The sequence below is a fragment of the Carassius auratus genome, unplaced genomic scaffold, assembly GCF_003368295.1.
Source record: "Carassius auratus strain Wakin unplaced genomic scaffold, ASM336829v1 scaf_tig00215844, whole genome shotgun sequence".
Lineage (NCBI taxonomy): Eukaryota > Metazoa > Chordata > Actinopteri > Cypriniformes > Cyprinidae > Carassius > Carassius auratus.
This window is the reverse complement of record NW_020528270.1, coordinates 743,488-761,172: the sequence shown is the minus strand read 5'-3', so window position 1 is coordinate 761,172 and position 17,685 is coordinate 743,488.

The window sequence follows — 17,685 nt, the reverse complement described above, 5'->3', positions numbered from 1 at the left end:
ATCGGTGTGCGATCGAGAGCATCCTGACCAGTTGCATCACAGTCTGGTATGGGAACTGCTCAGTGGCTGACCGCAAGGCACTGCAGAGGGTGGTGAAAACTGCCCAGCGCATCACAGGGACACCACTTCCTGCTCTTGAGGACATCCAGAAGAAACGCTGTCTACGTCGAGCTCGCAGCATTCTCAAGGACTCCTCTCACCCTGACCACGAACTGTTTAACCTCCTCCCCTCCGGAAGGCGTTTCAGGAGCCTCCGGACAAGGACCACAAGATTCAGGAACAGCTTTTTCCCTAAAGCTGTCTCCTTGCGGAACTCTGCCCTCTGACACCCCTCAACACCCCCCACACCACACATAGACTCCTCCCCCTCTTCAACACTCTGATTTATTTATTTACTCACAACAAGCAAAAAGTAACTTTTTATTACTTGCACTACTGCCTGTTCATCCAGGAACAATGTATAATCCATTTGCACATTGAAATATTTTTTTCTATGCACTTTACTGTCCATTGCAATACTGTAAATTATGTTCATAGTCCTGCCTATAGTGTACATACACTTTTACATAGCCCATCTGTATAGTATGTTCATAGTACACCTATCTGTATATCGTGCTTATAGTATTTAATATCTGTAAATTATGTCCATAATACTTACCTGTATAGTTATTGTACATATTATAGACCTTTATTCTGTACTTACTGCTTATTGCACTTCTGGTTAGATGCTAACTGCATTTCGTTGCCTTGTACCTACATGTGCAGTGACAATAAAGTTGAATCTAATCTAATCTAATCTAAACTCACTGGTTAAATCTTATGTGCCCTCCAGAAGTTTGCGCTCTGCAAGTGAACGACGCCTTGTGGTGCCATCCCAAAAAAGTTCAAAATCACTCTCACGGTCTTTCTCCTGGACTGCGCCAAGCTGGTGGAATGACCGCCCAATCTCAATGAGTCTTTACTCATCTTCAAGAAACATCTAGACTCATCTTTTTTGATAGCACTTAACCAACTAATACTAGCACTTTTCCTTCTTTTCCTGTCCTTTCATAAAAAAAAAAATGGCTGTACTAGACTAACTGAGACTTGTCTCGGCACTTGTATACTGTTGTTGTTTGCCTGTTGACCTGACTGCTTCTATTGTTCTCATTTGTAAGTCGCTTTGGATAAAAGTGTCTGCTAAATGATTAAATGTAAATGTAGCTTAATTTTCGTTTTTCGTTCTTCAGACAGAACAAAATAATAATAGTGATAATAATACTAAAATAAGATTGTCATTTCTCTTTATTTCTTTTTGTTTGTATTTAGATTTGTCACTAAATCAAACTTGAGACATTCAAATAAAGAAATCTTCATAGCCCAGACTCGGTATTGTTAAAAAAAAAAAATTTGGTTTAATTTTATCAAATTAAACGAGTCATTTCCCTTGGGTCTGGGTCTGAGTGCAGTAATTGGATAGCATATTGTAGAAAGATTGGAGATGTATCTTAATAAACATAACGTTACAGTAAAAATAATAAAATACATTTAAAACAGTGTATTTTTATAATTTCAGCAGAGTGCAGATGCTCTTTTATGTTAGAACTGCGGCAACAGCAGCGCGGACAGTCGTTTAGCTTGCTCACATTATGTAGGGTGAATTGCCCTAAAGTTGGACACTGGCTAATGTATGACACTTAAGGTTTGGTGTTTGTAGCTCACCCATAAATACATGAATGCCATTGAATCTCTGGGTTACCAAAGCTGGAGACACATCCTTGGGTTTTTAAAATGGTATTAGTTGTGGATTTAATGTTTTAATGAAATATGTCACAGAAATCTATAATGGAAAATCATATTGTTTTTATGACGTTGTTGAGAAAGAAATGTCGTTTTAAGGAGATAATGTGGTTTTAACGATGTAACATCTCGTTATTACAAGAAAATATGTCGTTTTGACTACATAACTCATTATTATCAGATGAGCGGAAAAAAATTATGTGTGGAGGTGAAACACAACACTCACGCTCAGATGCAGGCCCAACTTGATTTCTCGCTCGCTGTGTTGACTTTTGTTAAGGATGCACGATGCGGTCACCACCTATCTCTGTCAGTCACAGTTATGTTTTTATAAGGGAACCTATGAACCGCTCTGCCCCAAAATCCATCACTTAATAATTCATTGATTTATTAGAATTAGAGGTGTGGCTATGAGAATACTGCTTTCAAAAGATCACCGCAAACCCCGCCACCCCCCACCCCCCACCCCACTAAAATAAAAGCAGTCCCTGCCCAAAGTTATTCAATTCGCTCTCATGGGTCGCTGTCCCATCTCGTTTTCTCGTTTCTCCCAAACCGTCTCGTTTCCCATATTTACAGGTTCAGAAGCTGGAGCAACCTAAACACTATATGGTACAAGATCTTGAGCCGTGACATAGGCATGGTATTAAAGGTACTAGAGGGTGGTAAAACTTCCACTTCAGAGGCAGCACACTTAATTGCATTACGGTGTAGAACCTTTTCAGGTCTTACCCGATACACCAACCCAGTTTCTCCTAATGTTCCTATCACAACATGGGGCACTGAACCCCACCAACTGCACAGCTTTCCCCGACCTTGCCTATTTCAGTCTCTAACCCAGACTCGCTGACCATCTAACAAGGGTGCATCCTTAGCCCCACAATCATAAGTCTGCTTCATTTTCTCAGCAGCATGATCCATCTTGTTCTTAGCCACTGCGTAGGCCCATTTTAACTTTTTGTAATGATCATGGACCAACCCTTTATGATCCCACTTCTAATGATCAACCACTACACCCAACCCCAAATCTACAGGGATCCTCACTGTACGCCCAAACATCAGATATGATGGAACAAAACCTGTAGCGCTATGAACAGTGTTGTTGTAGGCTTGCATCAGCTCAGGGAGGAAATCAGGCCACCTATCCTGTTTCTCTTGTTCCAATGTACGGAGCATATTTAACAATGTCTGGTTAACACGTTTTACACTACCATTTCCTGCAAGGTGATAGGAAGTAATTCGTCTCTTCACCGTTCCATATAACAGGCAAAACTCCTGAACCAACTTGAACTCAAAGTTTGGTCCTAACCGTTAGATGTAGTTTAAAGGAGTTCACTTTCAAATGAAAATTAGCCTATGATTTACTGACCCTCAAGTCATCCTACGTATGTATACGACTTTCTTCTTTTAATAATAATAATAATAATTCTTTACATTTATATAGCGCTTTTTTTCTAGACACTCAAAGCGCTTACATAGTCAAGGGGTATCTCCTCATCCACCACCAGTGTGCAGCATCCACCTGGATGATGCGACGGCAGCCATAGTGCGCCAGAACGCCCACCACACACCAGCTTACTGATGGAGAAGAGACAGAGTGATGAAGCCAATCAGCGGATATGGGGATTGTTAGGAGGCCATGATGGTCAGAGGCCAATGGGCGAATTTAGCCAGGATGCCGAGGTCACACCTCTACTCTTTACGAAAGACATCCTGGGATTTTTAATGACCACAGAGAGTCAGGACCTCGGTTTAACGTCTCATCCGAAGGACGGTGCTTGTTGACAGTATAGTGTCCCCATCACTACACTGGGGCGCTAGGACCCACACAGACCACAGGGTGAGCACCCCCTGCTGGCCTCACTAGCACCTCTTCCAGCAGCAACCTAGTTTTCTCAGGAGGTCTCCCATCCAGGTACTGACCAGGCTCAGCCCTGCTTAGCTTCAGTGGGCAACCGGTCTTGGGCTCCAGGGTGATATGGCTGCCGGCTTTTAGACAAATTCATCTGACAGAGACATTTATTATTTTGCAATGATTATGATAAAATCATAAATTCTCTAAATATCATAATGAACCTATTATGCAAACAATTGCTGCACTTGAATTGGTGCTATAATGTCCATGGCCACAATGGCATTCATAATGGTGCATGTCCACTGGTGCTGAGCAAAGGAAGTATTTTCAGTTTATTTTGATGGAAGTTGACCTTTCATAGTAATTTATTGCAAATGCTCGCTCTGCATTTGATGACATGTACTGTGAGTGATTTTAAATTGGAATGTAAAAAGATCCACCTTGCCTCACCTTGTCCCAGTCACATCAATATTATTGTTGTTGTGTTGCTTAACTGGTGGAAAAATGTCCTCACTGTCAGATCCATAGTGAAGTTGTTGTTGTTTTTCCCCCAGAAATTACTTGTAGTTCTTACAATGCAGAAAAGCACAAAAAAGTGAGGTCGAAGGATTCCTTCATAATGTGTCAAATGTTAGTGAAGGAGCAAATCGTCACAAATATTTTACTGCAGTTTTACAGGAGGCATGAAGGAATAGCCGTGTTGTTGTTTTTGATGTACAAATGCTGAGTCCCAATTTGCATACTATCCATCCTAAATAGTACGCAAAACTAGAATTAGTATGTTGAAAAGAGTATTCCAAAGATACCCGGATGGTTTACTATTTATGGTTAGAATTCGAAGTGCAGATCAATGCACACTCTAAGTGCTAATATTGCCCACAACCCATTGCTTGCGGGAGGGAGGAGCTTTGCGATTGCTTTGCGGTGATGTAAACATGGCAGCCGGATGCAGCAGCGGAGATGCGCCCTCAGCCTTTAAGTGTAAGAATTCAAATGTTTAACCCTAATTAAAGTTATATTTTATTGTCTCATAATATTATTCGGTTTATGTTGTGCTAAAAAAGTACCGTGTTTATCTTGTAGGATCCGATGAAGATACTGAGCGTCTCATTAACTGGCACATTGCCAATGATGCCCTTTTCACAGGAAAAAGAAACGTGGCAATCAAAGGTTTTGAGTAAGTAGCAGTCATTGACATTTGTGTGCTTTTGTAGATTCTGTAGTAATTGGTATTTTACTTTATTTGTTATGTGTCATAGGCTTATATATTTGCTGTTATATTGTGTAAAAAAAATTATCCATCGGATGTAGGAAAAGTCTGTCCCAATGTCTATCCCTCTGATTTGTAATAGAAATATTATTATGAGTAATTAAATATACATCCACTGTACAACTCCTGTAAAATGTTCCTCTGGGTTTTTTTAGTCCAAAGGTGTGCTCAGTAGGAGAAATGATATGGATATGTGTTTACTTAAATAGCTCTAGAAAGGAGCAAGTTAGTGTGAAAATAATTGAGCTCTAAACTCTCATTTAATGGCTGTTTTATTAATATTTTAGGGTGTACAAGTGATACTCATAGGTTTTAACTCAGTGGCATGGGTTAAAAAAAAGTGGGAAAATCTTAAGCAAAAATACAAAGTAAGTAAATGTGATGTATGTTGTCTTCTATTTTTGCCTTAAATATAAATAATTAGTTAAATAAAATGTTAGTAATTGTAAGTCTTTTTCCCACAAATGTTATAAGATCTTAAGTGTCCACAGTCAGGGGTCAGCACAGAGGGAGGGGAACTGACAGCCACATCCTGGAAGTGGTATGGGGTGTCAAAGCCATCCATCACCCCACCAGTATTAATACAGTCTGGTGACCAGGATGAGGCTGTTGGTCCCTCTGTTCCTGGCCCTTCTAACATTGGAGGCACAAAAAGGAAGATAGGGTCAGGAGAGAGTGAGCTTCTTTCCTATTTGAGAGAGCTGGAGGAAAGGGAGGCTAAGAGAGAGGAAGAGGCACAGCTGCGAGAAGAAAGAAGAGAAAGAGAGTTTGAAGAGAGGGAGAGAAGAAAAGAGGAAGAGAGGGAGAGAGAAGAGAGAGAGAAGAAGAATTTAGAGTGAGAATGGAGATGAGGGATGAGGAGATGAGAAGAGATGTAGCAGCTAGGGAAGGGAGGCTCCTTAATTTGATGGAGGTCCTGACCAAATCTTTAATTAATAAATAATTGTAATTAATCAGTTTGTCTAAAGAGTTAATCAGTTATTATAATGAATTAATCAAATTGTAAATTAAGACCATCTCTGGTATGATTTTTCATTCTGTTTGAGTGATTATGGTATTAATTCGTTCCGTCTTAAATTATATTCCAGGAACAAAAATATGACCATTCTTTAATTCTACAGTAAATGTAAAAGCCATTGATAATATACATTATATATATTCTAGTGCGAAAGGCCTGTGCAAAATCAGTTTTTGAGTGTGTTTTTAGTAATTGTTGGTTTGGTGTGTTTGAGAGCTCATTGTTACAATTACACAGCAAAAGTTCTGAGACATTTTTATTTGTCTATGGTAGAAAGCAAAAACTGATTCTGACATAATGACATAATGACATAAAATAAATGTAAAAAATTGAGGAAAAATATAATATTCAGAAGTAAACAGTATAGCTGATTTAATGTTAAGCTAACAGAGTCTTTATGTCAGAATGTTTATTTTTAAACCACAACTTTTCTTTGTGCTTCTTTTACAGAAACAACCTTCTAATGTCAGAATGTTTATTTTAAACCACAACCCTCTAAAAATGATATATTTAACAATATCATTTGCATTTCTCATCCAAACAACGCCATCTCAAACTTGGCACTGCACTTACTCATGCCCGTAGCAAGACACCTGTCAAGTTTGAAATCCCTCGGACTAAAGGTTCGACAGATATGCTGTTAACAGACAGACAGACATTTGTATAATTTTTATATATTTATATATATTATGACATATATTTAGTTATACCCTCTGTTGCAGTCCACCATAGTTAATATCAGTTAATTATGTCCATTGGAATGAATGCAGAATCTGATAGGGTTGAAATAAAAATTAATGGGCACTGTATTCAGTTGTTGACAATTGATTGAGTTTATGAAAATCAGTATAGCATTTATGAACAAATTTGATTGACAAACTACACAAAGTATTGTTTTTCATATATAGTAAACATCTGAAATCAAGGGTTGAGTAGTGTTTGTAGAAGCAGCCAGGACAGGAGGAGGTAGTGATTATTTGTGGAGGGTGAGTCATTTTTAAATTCTCCCAAATCCATAGGATTTAATTTTTCTTCCTGGCTACAATTTTGCAGACGATTTTAGAGCTAATTTAATATAATGAAAACCCATGACACATTGTATGTTAATTGGAATATTTTTAATATTAACAATACAAAAGTGCTTATTACTACGATCATGAAATAATTGTTTAACTGAGAATGTGGTTTAATAAAATAAAACTTCTGTAGAACTTTAAAACAATACAATATAAACTTTATAACAAAGGAAAGTAAAGGTGGATGACTCTAAACATACACTGTAATGAATTGATGTAAAAATTACAGCATTATTTTACAGCCGCGGACTGTTTTTTAATAATACATCATATTGCTGTAAACTGCAATGCATTCTGGGGTCACGTGTAGGTCTGACTCAAATTTACAGAATTTTGCTGTAAATTTCTAATCTTCAGAGCCGCATCATTAGGTCTTCAACGGTCGAGGAGAGTAACGTTAAAGGCAAGAGGAGTGATTCACAACTGTGGTAAGTGACTTCAGTTTTTATATTTCTTATTTGGTAGTTTATAGTATATGAATGCATCTAATTTGCGGATTATATTGGTAACTCCAGATTCAAGCATCATCCGTCCGCGGGGCGCGAGGCAGAATTGCGCGGGGTTTCAGTAGCGCGGTCGCGGTAGGATTTCACACATCCCCTGGCGCTATAGCGGCTATTGGCAGAAAATCTCTGGATTCCTTCTCTATGAATGACATGTTTCAGTGCTTATAGTTTATATTCACGGTAACTTCGTGTTTATCAGCACACTTCGTTGTGATTATTTTATGATGTAAAACAACTTTGCACAGGCAGTCATCTGTTAAAGGGTTAGTTCGCCCAAAAATGAAAATTATGTCATTAATAACTCACCCTTATGCTGTTCCAAACATGTAAGGCCTCCTTTTATCTTCAGAACACAGTTTAAGATATTTTAGATTTAGTCCGAGAGCTCTCAGTCCCTCCATTGAAGCTGTGTGTACGGTCTACTGTCCATGTCCAGAAAGGTAAGAAAAGCATCATCAAAGTAGTCCATGTGACATCAGAGGGTCTGTTGGAATTTTTTGAAGCATCGAAAATACATTTTGGTCCAAAAATAGCAAAAACGACGACTTTATTCAGCATTGTCTTCTCTTCCGTGTCTGTTGTGAGAAAGAGTTCAAATCAAAGCAGCCTGGATATCCGCTTCGCGAACGAATCATTCAGTTCACCAAATCGAACTGAATCGTTTTAAACGGTTCGCATCTCTAATACGCATTAATCCACAAATGACTTAAGCTGTTAACTTTTTTAATGTGGATGACACTCCCTCTGAGTTCAAACAAACCAATATCCCGGAGTAATTCATGTACTCAAACAGTACATTGACTGAACTGCTGTGATGAACACCGAGCTGAGCCAGATAACGAACAATAGACTGACTCGTTCACGAGTGAAGAACCGTTTCTGTCAGACGTGTCCGATTCGTGAACCGAGGAGCTGATGATACTGCGCATGTGTGATTCAGCGTGAAGCAGATTGACACACAGAGCGTCTGAACTGATTCTTTTGGTGATTGATTCTGAACTGATTCTGTGCTAGTGTTATGGGTGCGGGTAAACCGAAGGCTTGAATCAAAGGCAATCATCGCCAATGACGCCATTACGTCGAGCGCAAAAGAACTGGTGAACCGTTTTCTTCAACCGGTTTATTGAATCGAACTGTCCGAAAGAACTACTGGTGATCCGAACACCGATGCAACCGGTTCTTGACTCATGAATGAGTCAGTCTATTGTTCGTTATCTGGCTCAGCTCGGTGTTCATCACAGCAGTTCAGTCAATGTACTGTTTGAGTACATGAATTACTCCGGGATATTGGTTTGTTTGAACTCAGAGGGAGTGTCAGTCACATTAAAAAAGTTAACAGCTTAAGTCATTTGTGGATTAATGCGTATTAGAGATGCGAACCGTTTAAAACGATTCAGTTCGATTTGGTGAACTGAATGATTCGTTCGCGAACCGGAAATCCAGCTGCTTTGATTTGAACTCTCTCTCACACAGACACGGAAGAGAAGACAATGCTGAATAAAGTCGTCGTTTTTGCTATTTTTGGACCAATATGTATTTTCGATGCTTAAAAAAATTCCAACGGAGCCTTTGATGTCACATGGACTACTTTGATGATGCTTTTCTTACCTTTCTGGACGTGGACAGTATACAGTACACACAGCTTCAATGGAGGGACTGATAGCTCTCGGACTCAATCTAAAATATCTTAAACTGTGTTCCGAAGATAAAAGGAGCCCTTACATGTTTGGAACAGCATAAGGGTGAGTTATTAATGACATAATTTTCTTTTTTGGGCGAACTAACCCTTTAACACGGGCGCCGAAATAAAACGCGTTTCTAAAGCCTCGCGGTCAGTCAGGCCCGCTCACGGAGGATGTGTGTGTCATATAAATTCTCAGTGGTGCTTTTCCAAGAGGTTAACGTAACCAGTGAGATGTACATTTTTTTTGAGCCTTTGCTAACTTCAGGTAACGTTAATGTTAAAACTTTAACAAATCTGTTTGATATAAAGTCTGCTTTGTATAGTTAGCCTAATTTATTAACTTAGGGCGACCAAATACTTTTTCCTTGAAATTATAAAATATCCTATTTATAGATATGTGTCTATATTTATGTCGGCAGGCAAATCATGTGTGTATTTTGGCACAGGGTGCACAAAGGCACCTTATCAGTGCGGTGACACTGACCAATAAACAAACGAGTTGACTTATTGCGTCTATGACTGAGACTTAGGTCTCTGCAGTGCAAAAGTGGGCGTTTATCACCATGTGGGTGTTTTCAAACTGCTGGGTGTTTCTGAATCATGCAATCGAAATGATCCCCCTTACCCAACCCCACCCCTAAACCTAACGTCACTATTACATCAACCAATTAGGTATCATGGTGTAAAAACACCTTGATCTGGTAACTCCCATTACTTTCCTGCAGAGACCTATACTGGGGCTATGACCTGAATCATATCATCAGTTGAAGTGATGGGAAGTTCAGATCATTTTACCGAATCCGACGTTCAGCAAAATGAACGAATCTTTTTTCGAGTCATTTCAAATAAACGCACAACCCAAAGGTTCAGGAAGAAAAAAACAAAGTGCTATTAGTCTGCTTCACATTAGGAGGCATTTTGCTGCATAATCGATCCACCACTGACCATATGCAACTATGGAAGCTCAACTTCCATTAAATGGACTGAAAACGCTCAAGTATAAGTCTTAAAACACTTGCTCTGCGCCAGTGGATAGACACACGCAGTTATGTGCATGTCACAGACTGTCCGGGCATGCACTTCCGCGTTTCAGAGATCCGCCTTTTACTTTCCATCAACATTACATTAATTAACGTTTAGAAAATTGATTTTTGACATTTGTGAATCAATTCAGACTCGTCTGCTTATGCATTGCGATACATTTAAGAATCAAATTTTTATCCCACCCCTACTAAATATAGTATATAATGTAAATGTAAAAATCTGAAATACAAAAAAATAAATAAATAAATAAAATGGTATAGGTATTAATTACTATTGTGATATTGATTGTTTTAGGGGACACTTTGACAATGGGCACTGGATGCTGGGTATTGAAGGTGAGGTGGTGTGTGAGGGCACTCAGCCCAGTTTCCTGTCCGGCCTTGCCACTCTGTTTGCTGCTTATTACTTGTTTAATCTTGAGTATCGGGAGGAAGCAGTGTGTACCTTGGAGTTCATTCAAAGGTAATGGTTGAATTCTAACAACTTCAGAACCAGCATTTTATAGATAAGTTATAGTAGAACATTCCTTTTAATAATGTTATGTTATAAGTGTTATTTCTGTTGAGGCCTTTAAAACAATGTGTCTTAACTCGAGAAGAGAATATATTTGTCTGCCTATTTAACACCAGCAAACTATTGAGTTAAATATGTTTTTTTTTTTTTTATTAGTGGACATCTCCAACCTTCTGGGAGGTCCTAAAACCGATCTTAATTACATATTGTCTGTTTCATGACCCTTTAGGTGCTTTGTGGGCACAAATCCGGAGAGAGGATCCAAAGCCAAGGGAAAAGTGCCATCGAAATAAAAACAGGACAAGTGATACAGAAGAAAATGTGTGGCAGTCAACCCACGTTGCCACTCTTCTGTGCAAATTCCAGTGGAATTTCTGAAATGTAAGGATACACACACACCAAGATTGCGTCTTCCTTTTATTGTTCTCTATCTGCCTTTGACTGTACCTCTCATCCCTCTGTCTCTCTCTGACTGTATCTCTCATCCCTCTGTCTCTCTCTGACTGTACCTCTCATCTCTCTGTCTCTCTTTGACTGTACCTCTCATCTCTGTATCTGTCACTAACTGTATCTGTCCTCCCCCTATTTGTTTCTGAAAGTATTATTATGTTTTGTAATATATCTAATGTATTGTCCTCTTTGCTCTTTTCAATATTTCTATTCACACTTTGAATCCTGGGATGGAACTTCATCTGGAGCATAATTGTTATTTAGTTGATTTTTATCTGTTTGATGGAAAGTTTGTATGACTTGTTTGGCCATATCGGTCTACTCTTTAATGATGAAAGCTATCTGAAAACGTCTTTGTGGTTTTTAAAGGATTAGTTCACCCAAAAATGAAAATTAAGTCAATAATTACCTATGTCGTTCCACACCCGTAAGATCTTCGTTCATCTTCACAACACACATTAAGATGTGGCTCAGTGAAGCCTGCATTTCTAGCAAGATCATTTATTTTTTATATGCTCTGATTTGAACTGAAAAATTAATAAAGCTTCAAAGCTTCATGAAGCAGTGTTTTTTAAAAAAATCATCCATCGCGAAATATTGTTGAATAGTCATTATTTTGTTTTTTGGCACACAAAAAGTATTTTCATCGCTTCATTACACTAAGGTTGAAACACTGTAGTCACATAAACTGTTTAAAATATGTTTTTAGTACCTTTCTGGGCATTGGAAAAGGAAATGATCTTGCTAGCAATGTAAGCATCACTGGGCCATCAGGTTTTATAAAAAATATCTTAATGTGTGTTGTGAAGATGAACAAAGGTCTTAAGGGTGTGGAATGACATGAGGGTGAGAAATGACAGAATTTTCACTCTGGGTGAACTGTTTTAATATGACCATGTTGGTCATGTTTCGGTTATAACGCAGTTTGAATATTTCTTTGTGTCTAGGTCCATGATGGCCAGTATGTTCCAAGTAATAAAAAAGAAATCATGCCAAAATTTCATATCCATTTAAAAAAAAATATGAAATAATTTTAAAATAAATAAAAATGAGTTCAAAATAATATACTTTTTGTCATTTTTTAATGTAAATTTGAAAGTGATATATAACATTTTGACCTGTTTTTTTTTTTTTAATGTTATTTATTTTATTTTTTTGGTGAATTAAGTTATGCATTATATAACACTTTATGCAGTTAAAGTTAAGTCAGCAATAGGGAAAATATATTGTATGCTATCATTTTACATACTTTAAATATAGCAAATACACATATGCTTTTTTCAAAGAATTGCTTTGCACAGTAAACTACTTGAATGTGTGCATTTGCTATTTAAATAATTATGTTAAATGCCATATTCAATATATAAAAAAATGCAGTATAGAATATTTTTTTGTAAAAATGCAGTATACAAAATATAAAAAAATTACTGTAAATTTTACAGTAAAATACTGGCAGCAGGGTTGCCAGCCAGTTACTGTAAATATTACAGTAGTCTTAATGTAATTTAATTCACAGAATTTTACTGTAATTGAGAATACAGTAAAAATCTGTAAATTAAATTACAGTACTACTACTGTAAAAATTACAGTAACTGGCTGGCAACCCTGCTGCCAGTATTTTACTGTAAAATTTACAGTAATTTTTTAACAGTGTAGTCATGTTCCATTATTGCAGGAACGTGGATGTCGGGTGCGGAAACTGCTGCTGCCAGACGGTTCCGCATGAAATCACTGCACAAAACTTCTCTGTTGATGTCAGCGTTGTCTTCATTGTTGACATCATCATCATCATCGCTGTAGCAACAATGGGTTGTACAGAATAATTAACTCAAATGATATATAGGGAATTTGAATAATTAATCAGGAATATGATTAATATTTATATATCATATGACAGTTACAATAAATTGTATTGATTATGAAAAATAGCTCAACTGTCTATACCAATAACTAATTACAGGGCACTGTAACTTACTCAATAATATGTCAATATTCCATTCTTCATATCAATTATTGTGATATCTCTTACTGTAAATTACTGCAAATCAAACAGTGGTTTGTCCAGCAAACCAGATTGACCTATCAATTTTCAATAAAGTTATCACTTCTTATAATTCAAGGAAAAATATTCTCTGGCCATGAAAACATTATCCTATCCTTATGATAAATTTAGTTTCTAAATTTAAAGCCTGTAGCTAAAGATCAGACATCTCAGTGACTCGTAATGTGAGCGGGTGGTGGAGACAAGAATCATGAATATATGGGTTTTAATAATTACTAATAAAACATCGAAACTACAAATCACACAGAGTAAATATGCGTACGACAATACAGACAGTAAAATTTTTACAAGACATAACGGAATCCAAATAAAAGAGAGAGAGAGAGAAATGAATGAGGTCACAGAATGAGCTCAGATATGGAAATCAGTCAGTAACCCTTCTCAGCCAACAACGGATCAAATCATAGCAACACTTTAAAGCAGCATTTAAATCTCCATAGAAAACGATACTTGCATGGCCCAGACGAGGGTCGCACAGGAGAGCAGCGTGTCCAAGAACGAAGAGAGGAAGAAGTGAAGAGAGAGGGCGGACCTTGTTTGGTCGGTTCTTATGGCTTGGGATGGTTCACGCCTCTTTTCGCATGAACAACCAATGAACGTCCGCGATCTGAAGCGGAGGGAAAGTTCCTTTGTCTCTGTGGAAACACCCACCCTAATGATTTAGGGCTTGTCAGATTTCATCAGGGATATTCTAGCAAGTTCGTAATTCCAGAATAAAAAATTTTTCATTACTTTGCTTTAGATAAGTGGGTCTGTCAAAGCATGACGATTACAAGAACACCAAACAGTACATATATATAACTGATAGAAACACAAAGTTACATTCAAATGCAGAATTACACACATTTAAACATTAACACACGCTAATAAATTGCAGATAGTCACAATTTATATGGGACACATCTAATGTACCAAAAAGATATACGTAATACATTTATAAAACATAAAAACAAAAAGGTAATGGTTTAGAATGCATTGGGAAAAGAAACCAGTGACCTGGCTTCTCTCCTGTCCTGTTGCCCAGGGGGGTCATAAAGTTTATATGAGCTGCAAAGCAGGTGGGGGTTACATAAACATGACTATTTGAGAAAGAGTTAGACTGAGGAGAACATTTCCACTTATAAGTCAGCACTTTAACCATTTACCCAGGATTAACCATTTTTATGCAATACACAAACATTCAAAATACATATTAATAAGGACTTACAAAAGTAAGGAACTTTAAGAAAGGTTTCGTTTTGCGTGTGTGTGTGTTAAGGAATTTGGGGGGTTTTCAGGTCTCCTTTGAGGCTCGCATGGGTATCATAAAATAATTTAAGTCCAGCCAGGCTGGCGCCAGGCCAGGCTTTTAGTGCAAAAAGGGTTTCATTTGTATGCCTGAATTTAACCCATGAATCGATGACCTGCATATGCGTTACACATCCCCCTTTCGTCAGATGAAGTCCCTGTGTGGACATCATCGGACGGCAATCATCAGGATGGGCAGATGACAGGTGAATCGTGATGGTCATGTAGCAGGTGGATCATGATGGCAGGTGGTTCAAGATGACAGGTGGTTCCTGGAGCTGAGGATTCAGCTTGATGAGGTTTGGTGTTGTCTTTGACTTGGCACCCCCTTTCCGGGGATTCCATCGGAGATCTCCAGTCACAGTTGTCGTGAGTTTGGCGGTAGAGGTTTGCGTCTCGTTGAGTATCCTGTATAGGATGAAGGTCACGCCAAGAGTCAGGGCGGGACCCATGACGGTGGAGATGCACCTTGCAGTGTCGGCAGCAGGCCAGGCTCGGACCGCAGATGACGGGTTCAGAAACGGGCTGTCGAGACAGTGCTTGGAGGGCTGTGTCAACAGGAGTAATGTCAATGTGTTGGGTGGTAGCTTTCAGTACTTGGTCAAGCAGCTTGGCACGGGTGGCGGTGTCATGCTGGTCATAGGTCAGTGTAGCTGAGCGCACAGGAGTGTTGACGAGCCATCTGTTACCCACAATCTCTGCTTCCGTTTCTGTGACTTGTGTACGAGGCTTGGCTTCGTTAGGGCAGCGCGTATCGCTGACCCAGGGTTGCAGCTCACAGATTCCTTCAGCGTTGTGTCTGAGGAAGGGTTTGCTAAGGCAGAGATAATGAATGTCTTTGGTCAAAGTACACATGTGCATGTTTGTGGCCAGGTACAGCTGTGTGTCGCTGTCGCGGTAGGCCACCACATCTGGAATGTGTGTCTTGGTGTGGGTGTTGCTTTTCCACATCCTGACACTGACAATGTCTTTAGGTCTGTAGACTTGGCTTGACTCGCTGATGAGTTGGTTCAGGAGCACATTCACTTCTCTCTGTTTGGGGTTGACGTGCCATAGAAAGGCACTATCCATTTACATTTACATTACATTTACAGAAGAAACAGTTGAGCAACATAGAAAGACAGCAGCTTGTGAGTGTTTTGTCTTGTTTTCTCATCAGACTAGTGTGTGATCATCATTGCTAGGAAAGTTTTAGGGTTTAAATTGTGTGTGTCTTAACCTGGTTAATACGTGCTGAAAGTGGCGCTTGGTTTTGCATTTGCCTATCGCTGGACTGCCTGGTTTCGATCTGCTAAATAGTAAGGCGTGGCCAAAGCCAGTGAAAGTACTTAATTAGCTGTTTGGAAAGCACTTGTCAGAAGAAACAGTTTAGCAACATAGAAGGACAGCAGGCTTGTGAGTGTTTTGTCTTGTTTTCTCATCAGACTAGTGTGTGATCATCATTGCTAGGAAAGTTTTAGGGTTTAAATTGTGTGTGTCTTACCCTGGTTAATACGTGCTGAAAGTGGCGCTTGGTTTTGCATTTGCCTATCGCGGGACTGCCTGGTTTCGATCTGCTAAATACCGAGGCGTGGCCAAAGCCAGTGAAAGTACTTAATTAGCTGTCTGGAAAGCACTTGTCAGAAGAAACAGTCGAGCAACATAGAAGGACAGCAGCTTGAGAGTATTTTGTCTTGTTTTCTCATCAGACTAGTGTGTGATCATCATTGCTAGGAAAGTTTTAGGGTTTAAATTGTGAGTGTCTTACCCTGGTTAATACGTGCTGAAAGTGGCGCTTGGTTTTGCGTTGCCTATCGCGGGACTGCCTGGTTTCGATCTGCTAAATAGCGAGGCATGTCCAGCTGACTTCAATCACAGGTAATCAGGCAAATACAAAGCACTAGGTTTCACCGTGGCAGCGGTCGTGGCAACCCTCGTGTGAAGACCGACGAGTGTAAAGACAATCGACTCTACCTGCGCGACTCCACCGAGCAAGGACAACGACAGGGCACTTGAGTATTGCTTTTCTCTTTCTTTTTGTATAGCCTCTCAAATATCTTACACTTGTAGTGACTATGTGCTTTCAGATCTCTACTATCACTACTAACACTCGCACGCTATGTACGTCGCAGGAAGGCCTGTCTGACAAACCTACGCCATGTCCCTCTGACCTCTACTACTATGCTCTCTATTCCAGTTGGTCTCTGGAACTGCCAGTCTGCAGTTAACAAAGCAGACTTCATTTCTTCTATTGCTACTCATTCCGGTCTCAACCTCATGGCACTGACAGAGACTTGGATCAAACCTGAAGATACTGCCACCCCTGCAGCCCTCTCCACTAATTTCACTTGTTCCCACACTCCTCGTACCACTGGGAGGGGTGGAGGTACGGGTCTCCTTATATCCAAAGAATGGAAATTTGATCTTCAGCCATCACCTTCAGGTACTGGTTCATTTGAATCACATGCCATTACTGTAACCCACCCTGTTAAAATCCACTTTGTGGTCATTTATCGTCCCCCAGATCATATGGGAAACTTCTTGGAGGAGTTGGATGTGCTGCTATCAAACTTTCCTGAAGATGGTACTCCTCTGGTACTGCTTGGTGACTTCAACATCCACCTAGATAAACCCCAGGCTGCTGACTTCAAAACTCTGCTCACCTCATTTGACCTCAAGCTAGTGTCTACTACAACGACTCACAAATCGGGCAACTAACTGGACCTCATCTACACACGCTGTTGCTCTGTGGACACCTCTTCAGTTGCTCCACTGCACACCTCTGATCACTTCCTCATTACTGCTAACCTAGCACTTACTCCTGAAGTGGCACACACTCCAACGCAGGTCACCTTTCGACGGAACCTACGCTCACTCTCTCCATCTCGCCTATCTGCTGTGGTTTCATCCTCTCTTCCACCACTCTCTCAGTTTTCTGCTCTGGACACGAACAGTGCTACGGACACTCTTTGCTCCACTTTAACATCTTGCTTGGACAACTTTTGCCCACTGTTGTCTAGACCAGCACGCACTGCCCCATCTGCCCCCTGGCTGTCCGAGGTTCTCCGTGAACATCGCTCTACACTCAGGGCTGCAGAGAGGAAATGGCAGAAATCAAAAAACTCTATGGACCTCAGTGTGTATCAATCTCTCCTCTCTTCC